We start from the raw sequence: 20,190 nt of genomic DNA on the forward strand, positions 1-20,190 counted from the left end.
CAGCTTCTCTGGGCAACCTGGGCCAGGGTCTCACCACCCTCACAGCAAAGAATTTCTTTCTGGTATCTATTCTAAATCTTCCCTCTTTCAGTTTAAAACCATTACCCCTCATCCTATCGCTACACTCCCTGACAAAGAGTCCCTCCCCATCTCTCCTCTAAGCTCCCTTTAGATACTGGAAGGGGCTCTAAGGTCTCCCCAGAGCCTTCTTTTCTCCAGGCTGAACAACCCCAACTCTCTCAGCCTGTCTTCATAGGAGAGATGCCCAGCTCTCTGATCATTTTTGTGGCCCTCTGCTGGACCCATTCCAACAGGTCCATGTCCTTCCTGTGTTGAGGACTCCAAAGCTGGACACAGTGCTCCAGGTGGGGTCAGGGGTAGAATCACCTCCCACGGCCTGCTGGCCACGCTTCCTTTGATGCAGCCGAGGATGTGGTTGGCTTTCTGGGCTGCCAGCGCCCATTGCTGGCTCATGTTGAGCTTTTCACCCACGAGCACTCCCAAGTCCTTCTCCTCAGGGCTGCTCTCCAGCCATCCTCTGCTCAACCTGTATTTGTGCCTGGGGTTGCCATGTCCCAGGTGTAGGACTGGCTTGGTTGGACTTCATGAGGTTTACACGAGCCCACCTCTCGAGCCTGTCCAGGTCCCTCTGGATGGCATCCCTTCCCTCCAGCGTGTCAACTGCGCCACACAGCTTGGTGTCGTCAGTAAAACTGTTGAGGGTGCACTCTATCCCACTGTCCATGTCCATCTTTTAGGTGATGATGAATGGCCTCACTCTCGGGTCATGCCTGCACTACACCATAATTAGACAGCACAACTGCATCTTTCCTTCCACTGGTGTATCCTCACAGGAGAGAGATCCCTGTCCGGGATGCACAGTGAGAGGTCTACAAAAGCCTGAACAACACTTGGACCAGAATCATGCATATGATATAGTAAACTGAGATCTGCAGACACTAATTGATTGATTCCACATCTTTAAAAAATTAGCCATAGGGAATGCAAGTAAAAATAGTGAAGTTTAACATACAATTTTAATTTCTTTTTAAACTGCTTTCTAAACGCTGTACATCTTTGCTCTGTGCTCTTTTGTCCACTATTCTATTTCAATAAAGTCAACCGAGAAGTAAAATTAGCAGAGATTTAGCAAAGATTTTGCTAAGTTTCATGAAAATAATTAGTGAAGTAGCTTAAAGAATCCCTATTAGTGCCATATGAGAAGAGAAAATTAAATTCATTGAATGCTAGGGAATGCACATAGGGAAGATGTTAAACACAGGGAAAGAACAACAATACATTGTCACGTCACTCCAGTGTTAAATATAGGTGATAATCATAGTTTGTCTTTAGTCGCTGAAGTGAATTAGTTTTTTCTGAATAAGGCCTCTGTCTCAATGGTGAGGTTTTATTAACATAAGCCAGAACATGCAGAGATGGGTGTAACAGAAAGGACATGTTTGAGATCTACAAACAAGAAAGAATATATAACATCAATTTAGAGTTTGCTTATCAAATAATGAAGGGAAGAGGGCCTTATATCTCTATAATTCTAAATGATGCTCTCTTAAAAGCCCATCAGAATATACGAGAAGTTGGGACAGTTTTACTACCCTAACAGATAAATAACCATGCAGCCAAAGTTCCTGATGGAAAGTGCAGGAGCAAATTGATGGATGGGCATCTGCAGCACAGTGCCTGATTTTTCAAGCTAAACTCATTAAGAAACCTTAATAGTGATTGGCAAGTTTCTTGAAATATCAAGGCAGACAGGTGAACAGGAATCTGCTTAAGGAGCTGCCGTGCCGTTGATTGGGAGTGAAAGCCATGTCTAATGTATTTTCTAGTAAATCTGCTTGTTGAGTAAACAAATTTAGCTCTTTCACCCAGCAAAAATAAAGATGCTCCAGTGAAGCCAGGTGTTACCGGGATCATCCACAGTCTCAGCCTAACAGCCCTGGGTACCACCTGTGTGTGAATCAATTGCTGATGATACCAAACTGGGAGGGCTGGCCGACACTCCAGAGGGCTGTGCGGCCATCCAGCGTGACCTGAACAGGCTGGAGAGCTGGGCAGAGAGCAACCTAATGAGGTTCAACCTAATGAGGTTCAACAAGGGCAAGTGTAGGGTCCTGCAGCTGGGGAGGAAGAATGCCAGACACCAATATAGGTTAGGGGTGGACCTGCTGGAAAACACTTCTGAGGAGAAGGATCTGGAGGTCCTGGTGGATACTAAACTATCCATGAGCCAGCAATGTGCCCTTGTGGCCAAGAGGGCCAATGGAATCCTGGGCTGTGTAGGGAAAAGTGTGGCCAGTAGGTGGAGGGAGGTCATTCTCCCCCTCTACTCTGCACTGGTGAGGTCACAACTGGAATACTGCATCCAGTTCTGGGCTCCCCAGTTCAAGAGAGACAGGGAACTACTGGAGAGAGTCCAACGTAGGGCAACTAAGATGATTAAGGGATTGGAGCATCTCCCTGATGAGGAAAGGCTGAGAGAGCTGGGGCTCTTTAGCCTGGAGAAGAGAAGGCTGAGGGGAGACCTTATTAATGCTTATAAGTACCTAAAGGGTGGGTTGAAGGAGGATGGAGCCGGACTCTTTTCAGTGGTTCCCAGTGACAGGACAAGGGGCAACGGGCACAAGCTGGAACATGGGAAGTTCCATTCAAATATGAGGAGAAACTTCTTTCCGGTGAGGGTGCCAGAGCCCTGGAACAGGCTGCCCAGGGAGGTCGTGGAGTCCCCTTCTCTGGAGATCTTCAAGACCCGCCTGGATGCAGTCTTGAGTGATGTGCTCTGGGCAACCCTGCTTTAGGAGGGGAGTTGGACTAGATGATCTCTAGAGGTCCCTTCCAACTCTGGCAATTCCATGATTCCGTGAAGTGCTTTGAGTCTACCAAAAAACCTCCCAAATCTTATGGACTGTGCAGCCTAATGCTCGGAACCAGGAGAAAGAGCTAAGGATCCTTGGGTCTGGTTACATCTCTGTCCCCACTCTTCTTGCTTGACACTTTGCTGTTCAAGCTTGTCCCACTGTGAAAAATAGCCTTACTAATAAAGACATGCCTGCATTCTGATGGGAAGTTACAAGATTTAACCAGTCAGAGCTTGCTTCTACGCAACTGAACCTAATGGAGATTCATTATTGACTTCAGTGGGTGCAGGAACAGAACATTACGGGGTTTTAAAGTCCTTTCCTCCAAAACGTATAAGTATAAAGCAGACCATGGTGAAAGCTGTTTTGCCAAGCACACGGGTTCAGCGCCATACTCAGCATTCAGATGCTTGAAGAAAATTTTTCAATAGCCTTATAAGCCATTTTTTCGCATAAGCCATATTTTAATCATGAAGAGTTGTTGGCCTACTGACAAATATTTTGCTACTTTTTTCCCATCAGAATAATATTCTTAAAAATAACAAAATGCCTTTTTCTCAGTAACACTTTGCATCTTCCCTGGGCAGCTCTGTGCCATTCACACATTCGTATTTGCACGAGAAGCAAAGAAAATTTTATTGTGGAGACAGGGAAGGTAGTATAAACCTGGAAAAGTAATGACAGGGAAAGTGCAAGAAGTCTAGCTCTTAACAACTGGTGGATAACTTTGAAATGAGATGCCTCTGAAGAAATTCTCTTCCTAACTCCATCAGCGAGTGATTGACTTATGCTGGAGTGTAAGGATTGTAGATGGCTTTTAATTTTTTTATTTAATTGAATGCACCTGTGGATGTTCTCGTTACCCATATTTTAATTGTGGTAAATTGTTGGCCCACTGACAAGCATTTTGCTGCTTTATTCCCATCAGAATAGTAGAGTCCAATATATTCCAAATTATTAATTTAAATTTATTAAATGGTTTTCTCTCTCACAAAGTGTGAATAGAATTTACACGTTTTGGAAACTGTATTTATAGGAATGCAACATGCTGGCTGTTTAACAACACTTAGCAATAACCTGTAACAGAAAATGATGTCTACTGTGTCAGAGTAGGAGGGCATGCACATTAGCAGGTGGTAATTAGATCATCTTCCAGTAATTTGATAATTAAGATACAGTGTTTGATGAAAGGGACTTACACTACAGTTTGGAGAAAGAATTTCTGTCCTCTGAAAAACACCATGAGCTCTGTAATGAATGCAAGCAGCCTGGTCTTTCAATTTATGTTTCATCTGAAAGCTTATACCTCTCACAGACCCCTCACTCTTCGCTTCCTCACATAAATCACACATTTCCGAGGCACAGGATCAGCGCAGTTTTCTGAAATTCTTGCCAGATGTCATTTTACTTTGTCGCCCAAGAACATAAACAATCTGGTGCAAGCCAGGCAGGCCTTTTTTTTTTCTTTCTTTCTGTCCACGAAAAAAATCATGTATTTCAGAAATATCCCTGTTTCACAAAATTAAATGAATGAAAACCTATTCCATTTAACATGAAAAAAAAATGTTCATTTTCAAAGCAGCTTCTAATAATACTATCAATTTTAAAAAAATCTGTTGCCTGTAACTTAGCCATCATGAGGCAGGTGGTGAGATCTTGAGCACAATATCTTTCTTTCTAGGAAATCCCATTTTCTAAACCTGCAATTTTCTATAAGCAAGATCAGACAAACTTCCAGGCATAAAATCTAAGTTGAATATTTTGTGAATGTCAGCCTGAATCTGAATATTGTATCCTCATGTTGATGTTGTTTAAAATGATTTGGGAAGGATTCCTCTTTATCAGTCCAGAGCTAGAAATATATATGACCACATTTCAGGAAATATATGAATGCTTTGAGCAGAGTTCTGTAGTAAACTAGAGCAGGATACTGAAGAATTAATATAATTTCAGTTATAAGGGAGAAATGGAAAGGTACAGTGGCTTTCTGGAGAAGAAAAGGCTCCAGGGAGACCTTATAATGGCCTTCCAGTACCTGAAGGGGGATACAGGAGAGATGGGGAGGGACTCTTGATCAGGGAGTGGAGCCATGGGACGAGGGGTAATGGTTTTAAACTGAAAGAGGGGAGATTTAGATGAGATATTATGAAGCAATTCTTTGCTGTGAGGGTGGTGAGACACTGGCCCAGGTTGCCCAGAGAAGCTGTGGCTGCCCCATCCCTGGAAGTGTTTAAGGCCAGGTTGGATGGGGCTTTGAGCAACCTGGTCTGTTGGGAGGTGTCCCTGCCCAGGGCAGGGGGTTGGAACTGGATGATCTTTAAGGTCCCTTCCAACCTAAAGCATTCCCAGGCAACCCCAGGCAGCGCTACAGGCTTGGGGAAGAATGGCTGGAGAGCTGCCTGGCAGAAAAGGACCTGGGGGTGTTGGTCGACTGTCGGCTGAACATGAGCCAGCAGTGTGCCCAGGTGGCCAAAAAGGCCAACAGCATCCTGGCCTGTATCAAGAACAGTGTGGTGAGTAGGACCCGAGAGGTGATCGTCCCCCTGTACTCAGCACTGGTGAGACCCCACCTCGAGTACTGCGTCCAGCTTTGGGCCCCCTACCACAGGAAAGACATTGAGGTGCTGGAGCAGGTCCAGAGAAGGGCAACGAAGCTGGTGAGGGGTCTGGAGCACAAGTCTTACGAAGAGAGGCTGAGGGAGCTGGGGTTGTTCAGCCTGGGGAAGAGGAGACTGAGGGGAGACCTTATCGCTCTCTACAACTACCTGAAAGGAGGCTGTAGAGAGGCGGGGGTCGGTCTCTTCTCCCAAGTTACAGATGATAGGACAAGGGGTAATGGCCTCAAGTTACGCCAGGGGAAGTTCAGGTTAGATATTAGGAAATATTTCTTTACTGAAAGGGTTGTCAGGCATTGGAATGGGCTGCCCAGGGAGGTGGTTGAGGCACCATCCCTGGAGGTATTCAAGAGAGGAATTGACATGGTGCTTGGGAATATGGATTAGTGTTGGGTGGTGTGGTGGGGTGTGTGTGTGTGTGTTGTGGTGGGTTTTTTTGTTTGTTTGTTTGTTTTTTTTTCATTGGTTGGACTAGATGATCTTAAAAGGTCCCTTCCAACCTAGGTGATTCTGTGATTCTGTGTGATTCTGTGATTCTGTGATTCCAAATTGTAGCTCAAGTTAACCATTCAGTAATAACTGTAATTTGTTCTCGTAATAACTCAATGCTCAGTTGCTATAGATGATGTAGATGATGTGGCCACCTCAGTATTATATTCCCCTCTGAAACATGAAGCTCGAAACTTTGTGCAATAGCAACTAGATTGTATTTCCTATCACAGCCATTGAAATCAGTCAAGTCAAGTGTCCGGAACCTGATATTTCAATATTCCACAAACACCACTAGGACCACAGACAAGTCATCAGTGTGATTAACTGGCTGACAGCCTTTATTCAGAATGAAATATTGTGCTGGCAACACTCACGGCCAGTCATCCATTGCGTCTTGCTTTGGATTGGCAGCTTCAGCAGCTCTTTCAGTGAATCCAGGAGTGAGTTTGATCCTTTCCCCATCAGACCTTTTGCCCATCAGACCTGTCTTAGCCCACATGAAAAACTTGTCACAACAGAGCTCAGCATCACTGGTTAGTTGGTCAAGTGTTAAGTGCTTGGTGGATTATGCTTGGTTTAAAACTTGTCCAGAGTTGTAAAATCACTTCCTAGAAAAAAACAATAATTACAATGACAACAACAATAATAATATCCACCTTTATTAAGTTTAAATCTGTAGAAAGTAGGGTACTTCACAGCAAAAAAAAAAAGTAGTTCGATAGCTGTTATTTTGTGGTTTGTAATAACCATCCCAATACACCTGCTGAGACAGACTGTCTTCTTAAAGGCAACAAAACAGAATTCAAGATGTAAATATTTATTCCATTAATAATAGACATAAATATACCACTGCTGTGGTATAGGGAGAGATCATAAAATATGAAACATGGGAAAATTAAAACCCAGTCGACCAAGCAGAATTTTCACTCAGGATATGATTGTTAAGTGGGGCTGCCTAAGCATGACCTAGTTTTATTCTTTTTTTGTACTCAATCTGTTCACTTAGTTGATTTTTTTTTTTGCCAAAGAGAAAAACCAGCGATGTGAAATCACAGCAAGAAAGAACGGTTTTGTGGTTTTGCCAAATCTGGGAATTTCAAGATAGCTCACAAGGAAGTTTAATTTCACTACATGCTCAAAGTAGTAAAAATTCTGGAAGACAAACTGCTCGTCTTCTTACACGTCACAGCTTTAGCTGTAGGAAAACCCTTATTTTGCTGGTCTACATCAGCTGTGTTTCTTGGCTTTCAAATCTCTTCAAAAAGCACCAAAACTTTGTTGAACTTCATCTAGACCTTAGAAGCATATCCAAATGCAACCTTCTTCCTCTCTTTCTTCCATCTTCTGTTCCATCTTCCCTAACTGCCATGTAAAATGCTCAATTCAGCCATAATCCTAATCAATAAACAAATAATGAGCTTTTAGATAGAGATGATTCTCATAAAGCTCTGATTGCAAATGGAAACTAGAATTTCTGCCCTCGTAAGCCTCATGTTACCACTGGGTAAATAGTTATCACATGCTTTAAAATCTGGTATAGTCATAAAAACTTGGCCATTCCCATTGATATGGGCATTTCCCAAGGATTCTAAGAAACCCATGAAAACTAAGAAATCCTGGACAGTAACCAGAAGTGTACAAACTTTGCAGAAAATTTATTGCAAACTGTAAAGAAAAACTTGCACTGCATGTGATTAGCACAGAGTTCTCAAAATCGTTTTCCTTCGGTGAGCAATGAGAAACACAGGTTTCTCTGTGTCTCATTATTGTCAGCTTCAGCGCTGATAAATCACAGAGCTTCAGTGTGTTACTGCCACAGAAACCTACAACTAATACTGTACAACTTATCTTTCTTAACATATTACACGGCTTGTGCCCTTGTTCAATTGAGGAAATTTAAGAAAAATAGTGAGAAATATCTCTCCATCTGTCCTATTACAAAATCACATTTAGACCCACTTTTTAAGTGGGTCAGATTCTGGTTTTCTGGATACGCACCCAAAATACTTTTTTTGTGTGTTTCTGAGACATATCTATCACTAGAGCTTTAATTTAACCCTGACATTTTATCTGCACATCTTTCAGGATGCTTCAAGAGGGGAATAAGTTACTGCATGTCGATTCTGCCTAATTTGTTATCATTTGCTACATCCAAATCTATTCCTGATTTATTTGTCATCACCTTTAGTTCCTGTTCACAGCCATCATGTTTTGCAGCCCCAGAGGGATCAGCTGGAATATAAATATGGTGCTGCTACACCCTCATTTCTATTAGATAACTTGTACACGGCTGTTCTGTACCAATAAGCAACCTGCCGTGTCCACAAATTTGCCGTGCTTCAGGTAGCTACAACTTCAGTCTGTTGTAGGCTGTTTACTGCTGATGATTCTAAAAATGAACTGAAATTTTCACCACACCCCTCAGTTTTTAGTACTTTGAAATTCTGATTGGCAGGAAAGGTTGCAAAACCTAGCGTTACACATTGCGGGGCTACCAAAGACAACGCATCAGACAGGCAAATAAACCCCAAAACTCAGACAGCTGCCATTGCAGCTTCTTCTGCAACCACCCAAACAGACAGACTGCAGGTGTCTCCATCCATCGGTGACAGGGTGGTGCTGGACTGTCTTGGGGCACTGTCCCTCTACTTTTGCCCTTGGGCCAGCCCATCCCCTCTCCACCCTTCACGTAAAGGGCTCTCCTCACGCCCTTCCAACTGGTCAGAGAAGAAGGAGGTAGCAGAGGGAGTGTGAGGAAGCAGTGGCTCAGAGGAGCGTGAGGGCAGGTTTAAATGCCCAGGAGAGGTACCTGCAAGTGTTCAGGCCGAAAGGCCATGTGCCAAAGTGACATAGACTCTAATTTCCCAGGGCAATGTCTTTGGCTGTGATTTCACTTCCAAGAACTGCTGCTCATTCTCCTCCTTAACCTGACATCCCACTGGGCCACTCGGTTACCCTGACGTACATTTTGGGGTACCTGCGCTGTAAACCAAATCATTAAAACCCATCTGTAAAATAATCCTCTGGGACAGCGTCAAAAGACTCCTTATGATGGAGCTCCTGGAAGGCTCCTAAAAGCTCATGTGCAGTGATTCCAGCTAAAGCACCTCTGCTCAGGGCCCTGTACCCAGAAGGTAGGATCAGGAAGAACTAATCAAGCAGCAAGAGCTCCATCTGAAATTTCTAAGCAAGATTAGAGAGGGTAATTTATCTGTGAAATAGGTCCAGGAAAATAGTCCCTTGGTTGCCCTCACCTTGGGTTTCTGTAGAGAATTAGCTTAGCGCAATCAAAAGGACTTTTTTGGAGCAACACTGAGTCTCAGAATGGGAATTTTTTTACAATTTTTCAAATTATATTGAAGCTAAATGTTCAGACTGTATCTTTTTTTATCATCTCATAATAAAAAAGTGATCTTACATAAACAATTGGAGCAGCTATGAGACAGGAACAAATGCTGATGTGTTATGCTCATGTCACATAAAGTACAGGCCCATAAACACAATTTTGACATTTAGACAACTCCTTAACACTACTTTCTTTCTTACTTCTGCAGCCTTTTTTTATTTTTAAGGTAATATTTGTCTTTTTACCAATTTTCCCAGCTTAAACTTTCCTGATGATGTAAAATGTAGTTAATAAAGTGATAGTGAGAAGCTACTGAGTAATCTGCCCAAGGCATTTAGCAATAATTTGCTTGTTCTATAACCTAATAACCATTTTAGCTTCAGGGTACAATAAAACAGAAGTGCTAATTCAGTGGTGTTAAAGGAAGACTAATTATGCTGGGGACACATCCTCTTCTGAGCTTAGTCACTTGTGACCTATTGTGAAGCTACCAGAGAAGAGCCAGGCACTCTCCTGCGCTGAATTATTCATGGCCTTATCTGCTTCAAGGGGCTGATAGAAGCATTGTTCATGCAGTTTTACTCAGCAGACTGCAACTGCACTCTCCTCGGCACAATTTAAGAGGAGGGATTCAAGTCACGGACATTCAGATAGGGAAACACGGATTCATGTTCTATGTCGTGTTCATCTGATTTTTCAAACAAGTCAGAACACTTCCCTATAAATGAGACAGAATGTGTGAGAAAACAATGAGAGGGAAAGTCTCCTGAGCAAGTGTGTCCATGGGTTATAATCATGGACTGCACTGAGATGGAACAAGCTGTTCAGCTACAAGGGGAGCCCAGGAGCTCCCCTAACTCCACCACCTACAGGTGTGTAACAGTCCCTTTATTCCATGAGCCATTTACTGTCATCATTACAGGAAGCAAAGGACTACACAAATCAAACAAATGTCTTCTGAAATTGGGTTTCTGTATTTAAAAAAGCCCCCAAATGCACATTGCCAACATTCAAGTAGAAAGCCTGTGGGTTGTGTCAGCAGCAAAACAGGATTCCTTCACATACCAGCACCTCCAGTGCGCGGCAGGTCGTACCCGAGACATGAGAACAAAATTCAGTCTCTATCTGCATTCAGTTCTTGACTCAAAAGCTGAACCTGGCAAGTCTGGTTCACTTTTGCCTCATTTTAAGAGATGTGAGTGCCCATAAAAATTATTTCAGATGGTACCAAGCAGCCATAATACAATAACACATTTAATTGTTATTAGCCTTGGATGAAGCTGAAACAGAAATGAGGAGGAGGAACACTCTATTACTGCACCGCATTTAAGCTGCTCAGACTCAATTATACAACTTTATTCCCTGTAAAAATTGAAGCAAAAGAAAGAAAGAAATCTTTATTCCCCTGACTATCATAAATCACTGTGCAGGGCTTTCTGCTTTGGAACAACTGGTAGTTAAGGGCTTGACCTTAAATTAAAACTAAATTAAAACTAGTGAGTTGCTTCACATTTTTACACACACTTGAGTTTGAACAGGATGAAAAGTGCTGGGCATATGCAGATTTTACATTCTAAACCTGTTAACACAGGGCATACAAGCAATTCATTGGTGCTGCCATCTCAGGCATCACAGTCTTTAGTTCAACCTCAGATAAACTGAATTTTCCTGGTGGAATTGGAAATGCGGAGGCAGAGGAGGAGGGCTCTGATACTCTCCTGGAATCACCCAGCCCCAGTGGCAGTGTATGCCTCTACATATAGATACAGTATTTATATCACAGCACCAGATTTGGCAACGCATTGCCCGGATTGGGCTGATACGTTCCAAAACATCCCTCATCTTTAGAAACAAGCTAAATTCTTTAGCAGTTGTAATCATACAAATGCAATTGTCTGAGTGTCACCACATGCTCCAAATACAAGCATTTCTATTCATTAGAGCTCAGAAAAAAACACAAAAATGAAGGAATTTCTGCTAGGTGTTGATGTGACCAAATACGCACTGATCCAGCAAGTCAACATGTGCTGGTTTTTACATATCTCTCTGACAGAGCTGACCTGCACTTCACTGTGAAAGCACCAAAACTCTTCCTCATTGATTCATTTGTTTAGTTTTGAATTTTTCCTAACAGATTCTCTGTCAGCCTCCTAATCGGAATAAGGCTCTCGCTAAGAGAGCCAGTGGAGAGTTTCTCTACTAACTTGTCAGGGCGGTGGAAAGTGGTATTGCATTAAAGAGCTGCTTTCACACGGTGAGAAGGGGACAGCAGGTGCTTCCACATAACCCTCACGGACAAAGGCCATGGTATTTTATAGGGAGATCAATAAAAAGGAGCTGCAGCACAGAGTACAGCAGGCAACGGAGACCTGATTACTGGTCATCTGGCTTGGTTCACCATGAGTGACAAAATGCCATCTCCATTCTGAGACGCTCATGTCAGGGTAACAAACCAGCGCTATGTCTTTGCGTCTCGATGCCACACTCTTACAAATATGCACATCGTTAATGTGAACGTTATTGCACTGCACGGTGAGACTTACAAAGCTGAGGCTCTGCCCTTACCACAAAGATGGGGTTAGGGAAATATGAGGGTGGGAACAGAAAGATGCATTGTTCATGGCTCAGTGAGTGAATGAATATCCCCTTCCTTTGACGCATCCAGTGTTGGATTTTGCCAGAGAGGATGAACACAGATTCAGCAGAATCTCACATGTTGCATGATGCTGTCTCAGCTCTGAGGTCCCCTACTTAAATCCGAGCTGTGTGTGTTAGCAAGAAAACACGATGGACAGAAGCCTGAATGGACAAGATAAAGTCTATCCTGGTTCAACCTCTTTTAGTGCAGAATCTCTTGGAAAACTAGTTAGCACCAATATTTGCCCTTATTATGAAAATCCTAATGAAGATTCTTCAGGAAAATATCTATATGCAAGGATAACGTTAAAGCTTCAAATCAATTATTCTTGTGTGTAGGAAAGGACCCCTGAGATCTACCTTGCAATCCAAAGGATTCTGTGATTAGAAATCTTCTGTAGTCTTATTTGATCTGTCTATGAATTTGCGTCCCTTTCATCTTTTCCCCTGGATGAGTGCTCTGCAGCTGGAAGCTCATCTATCCATCTGTTTCAGTAAACACATAATTAACTTTATGGCCGGAAAGTGCCAAGCACTGCACAGTTAGTGCAAAGGTAATGAAAGGCACGCTAACACTTCCACTGTCCACGCTGGTTATTTAACCACCACTGTCACAACTCATCTGGTTCTTATCATGTTGTCTCCCACATACTTACAGTTGGGATGTTGTTCCTGCTTCCAGCACTCAAGCTGTCTTTGGCTGTTACGTGCTGGTCCATCCAGCATGGTATGGGTACCCTGGCTGACTCTTTGTGTTGTGGTGGTGGAGCACTTTATGGCAGACTATGGCTGAGTATTTGGGCAAAGAGTCTGTCAGGTCCCTAGATTCCAGCTGCTTCTTCCACGGCTCTTCTCCGTTGTACCTTCATCCTAATGGTTGCATTGGCATTTTAGAATGGATTGCTATGTGGTCTCTGTGCCCAGACTTTGTTGGAGTACACCGAAGAGCCTTCCCAGCCTTTGTGTGTGAGTTTCCCTGCAAGGAAACAAGGGCCCATGGTGAGCTGGAGTGCCCTCATGTCCCCTCCTGGCAGGCAGGTGGGCTGTGATCACAGTGCACACTAGGGACCAGGGCCATGCTGCAGAGAGCATCACAGTGTAGGTAACATCTTCCTCTACCATCAAGGCTCATACTCAGCTCCCTGCACACCTCAGAGGAAGCTCAGTCTCTCCTGGCACAGGTTCCTCCTGTGGGCCCCAATGCATCTCTCCCAAAGCATCTCTCCATGAGTTTGCTGTCCCTTTTGTGTCACAGAATATCACCAGATGTTCAGCCCTGCCAACGCACACCTAAGTGAGCTGTGAGGACGTGTGAGTTGCTCTGATCATGCTTTCAGCTCCTCTCCTGGGAAGATTTGAAGAGGTGAGTTTTGTTTGCTTTGTTGGAAGATTATATTTTTCCAAATATAGAAAATTTTTCATGAATGAAAACTTGTTAAAAGCTGCAGATACATAAAAATGTATTGTTCTGGACAACTCATAGAAAATAGAAACCTTACCAAATAACTCAGCCAAGCAGTCAGGCAATGGAAATCGTGAGCTCTCTGTAGTGACTACTCTAAGGAATCTTTGTCATGAGCAACCTAACCAGCTCACCAGCTGAATTATATCCATTAAGACAACTCCTCCTCAAAGAGAACAGCCAAAAAAAAAAAAAAAAGCCAATCAGTGAAGAAAAAACATCTGGCTATCTGCAAGTAAAAAAAAAAAAAAAGGAAGAAAGAACAAAACCAGCATCTCACTTCTCCAATTCCTTCCCTGACTTTCACATTCTGCCAGTCAAAGCCTGTTCAAAATGGAGCTAATGGACTTCATTCCTTCAGCCTTCACTTGTTGATCTGGGCTGCAGCTAAGCAGAAAGCATTTATACAACACATGCAAATAAACAAGCATTATTATTATCATTATCATCATCATCATTATTATCATCATCATTACCATTATCATCACTGTCAGCAGCAATACCATTATTCTTAAACAAACTACTATTTATTTCTCTCACCATAGCTTTTAGGAGCTACAGCCATGGATTAGGACTAGACTGTACCAGCTTTATGCAGTCAAGCAAAGTCCATAGTGATAATCTTCTTGGTTTATGGCCCTATTTACACCCGTGCCCAGCTCTGCAGGAGTGGGCTGTGGATGGATGTCTGCCTTCCACACTTGGTTCCCTGGAGAAACAATAATTTTGTATTTGACCTAAAAGCCAGGGGGACTCTAAATATTGGTGAATGGATCTGGAATGATTTTCACATGAAAATCTCATGGTGAATCCTTCACAGTGACGAACAGACCAGTATTTTCACATGTCCGTGCTAATGGCAACCCTTAATAAATTACAAAACAGCTGAACTGCCCAGAGCTGCCACCGCCAACCCGCACACTTGCAGCAGAAAGTGTTTTATTGCCAGATAAATGCTTATGTGGTTGTATTTATGTGAGAAGACCATGGAACCCTGTGAGAAGTAAATCACCCATGTCTACACCGCTCCCTTCTCCAGCTTCTCCGAAAAGAAGTCTCAGGGGACCAAGCACAGTGCCAGCCCCTGTCAAACTAAGAAGTGCTTGGGGTTAGCCAGCACCAAAATTAAAGTCATGTTATGCAAGAAAACTATGAAGATGAAGCCTCTTCCAAGAGGTCCTTCATTTCATGCCATCAGTTGTAGTCTAGGCCCAAGCACAAGTCTTTCCCTGTGTTTCACTGTGAAACAAGGGAGACAGTTGCCATTAGTCTCCTTAGGGTTGTCCTTCACATACCCCTTGGTGTCCTGTGTTTTCACTGCTGATGATTATCCAGCAACATAGCCTGATGAACCTAGGAACCCATCAGTGAAACCACCTACGTTCAATTTCTTTGTGATTACAGTGACATCTCGTGTTGCAAATGCCAGGTCTTTGGGATCAACAAATTAATATGTAAGCTTCTTCTCCATGTTTCCTGAGGTTGCCTTAGCCATTCTGCTCAATTTTAAACCGAAGGACACAGAGCAAACGAATCAGTTAGCACATGGCAGAGTGTGGCATAGCCCTACAGCTAGTAATATGCTAAAGTGTAGGCAACTTCAAAGTACCTCACGTCTACTTCAGGATTAGGCATGCATGTGGATAGTTTCAGGAGAAAAGCTTGCAGACTGCTGTAAATTGTGAATGTGTGGTCATAGAACTGTAGGCTGATATGGTAGTTCAGGTTGGAAGGGACCTCTGGAGGTCTCTAGTCCTCCACCTGCATAGCCAAGGAAGGTTGGCTATGGGGGTGGACCAGGCTGCTCAGTCAGGTCTTGAAAACCTCAAGACATTTTCCCCATGCTATGCAATTCTGCTTTTCCTGTGAGGCTACATATTGACAGCATGTGGCAAAGACCTACAGCCAAAGAAGCTGGGAGTATCATAGAATCATAGAATGGTTAGAGTTGGAAGGGAGCTTAGAGATCATCCAGTCCCACCCCCCTGCCCTGGGCAGGGACACCTCCCACCAGACCAGGTTGCTCAAAGCCCCATCCAGCCTGGCCTTGAACCCCTCCAGGGATGGGGCAGCCACAGCTTCTCTGGGCAACCTGGGCCAGGGTCTCACCACCCTCACAGCAAAGAATTTCTTCCTAATATCTAATCTAAATCTCACCTCTTTCAATTTAAAACCGTTCCCCTTTTCCTATCACTCCACTCCCTGATAAAGTATCCATCAGTAGAGGTAGAACATTATTCTTCTCATCCTGAACCCTGTCACAAGGTGGAACACAAATTATAATGGATGCAGCCAGGAACACACTCAGCATATTCTTGTTCTTCAGAGCAGCAAAACTAAAGGAATTGGGGACCTTATGACCAGGAAGTCTCACTGCATGGCCCCACGACCTCCCTGAGCATCACTTGCCTCCAATGTATCACCAGCTTGACACTTTACTACTTAATGCCTTAAGCTGTAATAAACGCTTAGTGTGTTCGTAGCCTTAAATGAAAGCACCATAGAAATGCAGTCCTACTGATACACTTTGGGGCAAAGACTAATTTCAGTATAAAATAAAAACATAGCCATAGTACCAAGAAAAACCTGAAAGAAAGCAGAGAGGGAAACAGACAGCCTTGGTGGCTTGGCCTGTCTTCATTTGCAAGTCAGATAACTTGGCAGGTGTGTATGCGACTCCACTTTATAGGATACGCACTAGCAACAAAATTATTTTCTTTATTAAATGATGACAATTGATGTTTCTCTACCAAACGCTTCAATAACATAAACCATCAGCTCAGAGACTATGTGCCCAGGATACCTAACACCTTCCTCTCTCATCTTTATAATAACTCTCTCCTGCAGCTCTTAACAAAGCAGGAAAAGGGCAACGTGGCTTTCCCCTAATTTCTTTAGCATTTTTCGGTGGATATTTATGAAGATTACGAACAGGCAACTGGGAGGCAGCTGGCATCTTCGAAAGATGCCACACTTTTCTGCCACAAGAGAGAAACAGCCAGAGTGTACAGAACAAAAATCTTTCTTTCCCTTCCTTCTGTGTTCAGGCCATTGGGCAAGTAGTCAGGTACCAGCCTGAAAGACCTCACGTAAAAACAACCGGGCAGCAGGGAGTGTTCAGAAAAGTCAACTAGTGATAAGGTGCAGAGGTGAAATCACCTGCTTTACTCAAGAATGTCTGCCTTTGAGAAGACATTTCACTTCTGGCATTTCAGTGTTCCTGCTGGACATCTTCAGCTCTCAGTACTTTAGGTTTTATGATGTCTTTCATCCCAAAAGATCTTCAAAGGCATACCCAGCTGCCCAAATACCTTCATCTTTGCTTGGTATGAGGTTCTGCAACTTTTATATGATATATTCAAATGATGAGACTGCTCAAGGCAGGAAGTGGTATCCTGTAATAATTGCTACTGGAATTTGATCAGGCTGTTTAATTTTTCTTCAAATGTTTAGATATTCCCTTTCCAGTGTCTTCAAAAGGAGCTTTTGACTCTTGCCTTATTAGCAGAGTAACCTAACAAACTCCTTCTTCCGACTTTGACTTTAACAGGCTTGAAGTAGGTCCTAGATGGACAGTAGACATGGATTTAAGTCATTCTACTAATGTAGATTTCTTTAACACAGTTAAACAGACAAAAAGGCATCATGTTCAGTATTTATTCTCTTGCAGGAGAACCCAGTTTCTGTCTGGATCTCCATTCAGAGACCTCATTGACTCTCCAGCCAGGTGGATCAGACAGCTCTGAGCGTCCAAATGACAGCTAATAGACACCTCCTATAGTACCTGTGAGGTAAGTCTGCTGGGCATCTCATATCACATTATTTACCCGGTTGATACCTATGTGATCAAGCTCTATATTACTGCTTGGGATGAAGTATCCTTTTCTAGCAACTCGGTAATCAAGCATTTTTCCCTATATATCCTCCGGTTGCCTATACGTATGTATTTTATGTGTCTTTTTAAAATCATATTGATAAGATTGTGCTGTTTCTGAGAAGCCCAGCTACCCCTTCTGTACATCTTTAGTCAAGTGAAGACATTTAAACATGTGCATACCAGCACACTGAGCTACCAAAACCAGGTAGAAAGGATTTAACAATCTTCCTAAAACTTATTCCACGTTGCATTTTTTCGGACTTAAATTCTGATAATCAGAACATTTGCTGGCATTATGTAAATACTACAATGAATATTCATTGGCATGCAAATTAGGCCATCCATCATTCGCCTTCGAGTTCTACATCTCTGCACTTCTAACACTCATATGTATCATTCTGATGCTTTTGCAGACTGAAACCATTTGTTACATTTTACTCTTGGTAATCATGCAGGACTAAAAAGTTTGGGAGGAAGCTAGCGCATACGTCACCAATAACACCGCTGTATCCAAAAAGCAGAGTTCTTTCTAGTGAGTAGCACGCAGGCAAGCACCAGCCTATCAGATCCAAGACTCGGTTTTAAAGCAAAGCATTTTTTGTATTCATCAGATGAGCCAGATTTAATTTGGGTAATTAAAGGGCAATAAATATAGAACTCCAAGACATTTTATGACATTTTTTCATTAATGTATGCTGAAAGGGAATATTTTCTGAGTACCTGATGTATCATAATATTTCTCATTTTACTGACTTATAGAAATAGCAAATATTTTACTGTTTAGAAAAGAATTAGTCCTGGGCATCCCTAGCAACATTTTCTTCACCTGATTCAAGCAGAGTTCCTGCACTCCCAATGTTACTCATAGGTTCTGAGTTGCAACTCCCAAAACAATAAGCAAAGCAGAGCCAGAAATGCCAAATGTTGCAGTGTGAATCCACAGGTCATCCGTCTTCACCCAAAGCACTCAAAAGTCTAACTTGTCTGTTCTGTTAGGGAGTATGAAGAAAAAGAGTAAATCTGCAACAGAGGCCAGAAGTCTTTGCAATAGGCACCCCCAAAGCAAGGCTGATTGTGTTAGGAACATAATTATTCTTTTAAAGGTTATAAAGTAATTACATCTCTAATTTTGTTTGAACGTAGATTAATTCACTCTGCTGAGTTCCATGAGAAGAGAGAGATCCCTGGAGTTCCTCAAGACCTATTGGAAGAATTTTAATTGCAAAAGATCATGTGGAGGTGTTTCTTCCTACAGAATAAATTAAATAATGAAAAGTTACTAGAATTTTTCGTGCTCATTTAGAAGGATATCAAATGTTTGCTCCAAGACAACCACTTCAGTGGGTATAAATGCAAAAAAAAAAATACAAATTTTTCTAAGCGGGTTGTACTGGGGGCATGGAAAGCCAAAACCACCAGTCTCAAATATCCTAATAAACAAGATGGAGATACTGGGAAAAAAAAGAAAGAATTGTTTTTCATGAGCAGTACTACTCAAATGTGTATGCTTGGGAAGTTAAAATGGTAAACCAGGTTAGGCAGTTCCATCTTTAAAGTGGCTATAATCCATAATTACCAGTTGTCTCAGTATTTCAGTAAATTAGAATAAATATTTTGTCTTAGATACATCTATCTCTAGCAGTGAAGTCTATAACATTTGACCATGAGAAGTAAGAAATTAAAAAAAAGTAAATTTTCCAGTAACACAGTTAACCTCCAGTGTATTTTTTAATGATTTGCACAAAGCCAGCAAATATTGTAAGGACAGAAAACCTGTCAATGCATATTTTATTTTTTAAATTAAATGAATGGTTTTCTTTCTTAAATGAGTCTGGGAAATCCCCTGAAAGAGAAATTGGACACTTTGACCACACATTTTTAAAGACCTCATCTATTTCATTTGGAGAGCAGTGTGTTGCCATCTCCAATTTGTAGGGTATAGGTTGAGCAGCAAAAGAATTTCCAAAGCCTTGTACATAATGTTAACTTGCTGCGGGTTAAGTGAGAGAAATTTTGTCTGTTGATTTGTTAAATTAGTTGTTTTTTCCTTGTGCTTTTTTCTAGATGGCTTGCTAGGACAATGATCACACAAAGCTATTCCTGTCCTGGACAGGGGACGAATGACAGGGAGGTCTTTTCTTTATATAAGAAGAAAATTATTTCCCTCTACAGTGGCAAGTACCTTCCTTCTCCTTTAAAAAACAAGGGAAAAAAAGAGTTGGCCAGGATTTCCCATGCATGAGGGTGTATAAAAAAGGAGTCACCATTTCTAAAATATTTCAAGTAGTTCTTCAGAAATCCAAGTAACAAAAAAAAGATGCTCAGTCTGTTAATAATCTCGTTCTAATTGGATACTCAGTTTGCAACACTGGAGTTGCACGAAACATGTATAAATGAAAGAGCAATTAACCTTTAGTTCCGGGTATTTTTTTTTTTCTTCTACCCAACATGGGTCAGTTACCATAGAGATTATACCTATGTGATCTGCAGATGTGACTCCAAAACAGCTGGAGCCTCCATCTCAGCCACATCTCAGTATGGCACCAGGATAATTAAAAATCTGCTAAAAAAGAAACAAAAGCTCATCTGAAACACTTTAAAAAAAAAAAAAAAGCAGCTAAAAGGAAAACTGCTGTGGGCAAAAGGACTTTGTGGCAAAAAAAAGACTCTTTTAATCAAGACAAGATGCCCCAGCCAGACCTCGAAAGTTTCCTCTGGAGGTCAACGCGCTGTCAACGTTTGGTGTCTCGTGAGGTTCAGAGCCCAGCACAGAGCAGGGCCTGGCCCACTCACCAACTGAACTCAAGAGTGTTTTGTGCTTTAAAGCTGAACCACACACCAACTTATACCATATAGCACTTGATTCCAGCTGCCTCTGCCTATAG

The sequence above is a fragment of the Numenius arquata genome, chromosome 6 (assembly GCF_964106895.1).
Source record: "Numenius arquata chromosome 6, bNumArq3.hap1.1, whole genome shotgun sequence".
In the NCBI taxonomy this organism is placed as follows: Eukaryota; Metazoa; Chordata; class Aves; order Charadriiformes; family Scolopacidae; genus Numenius; species Numenius arquata.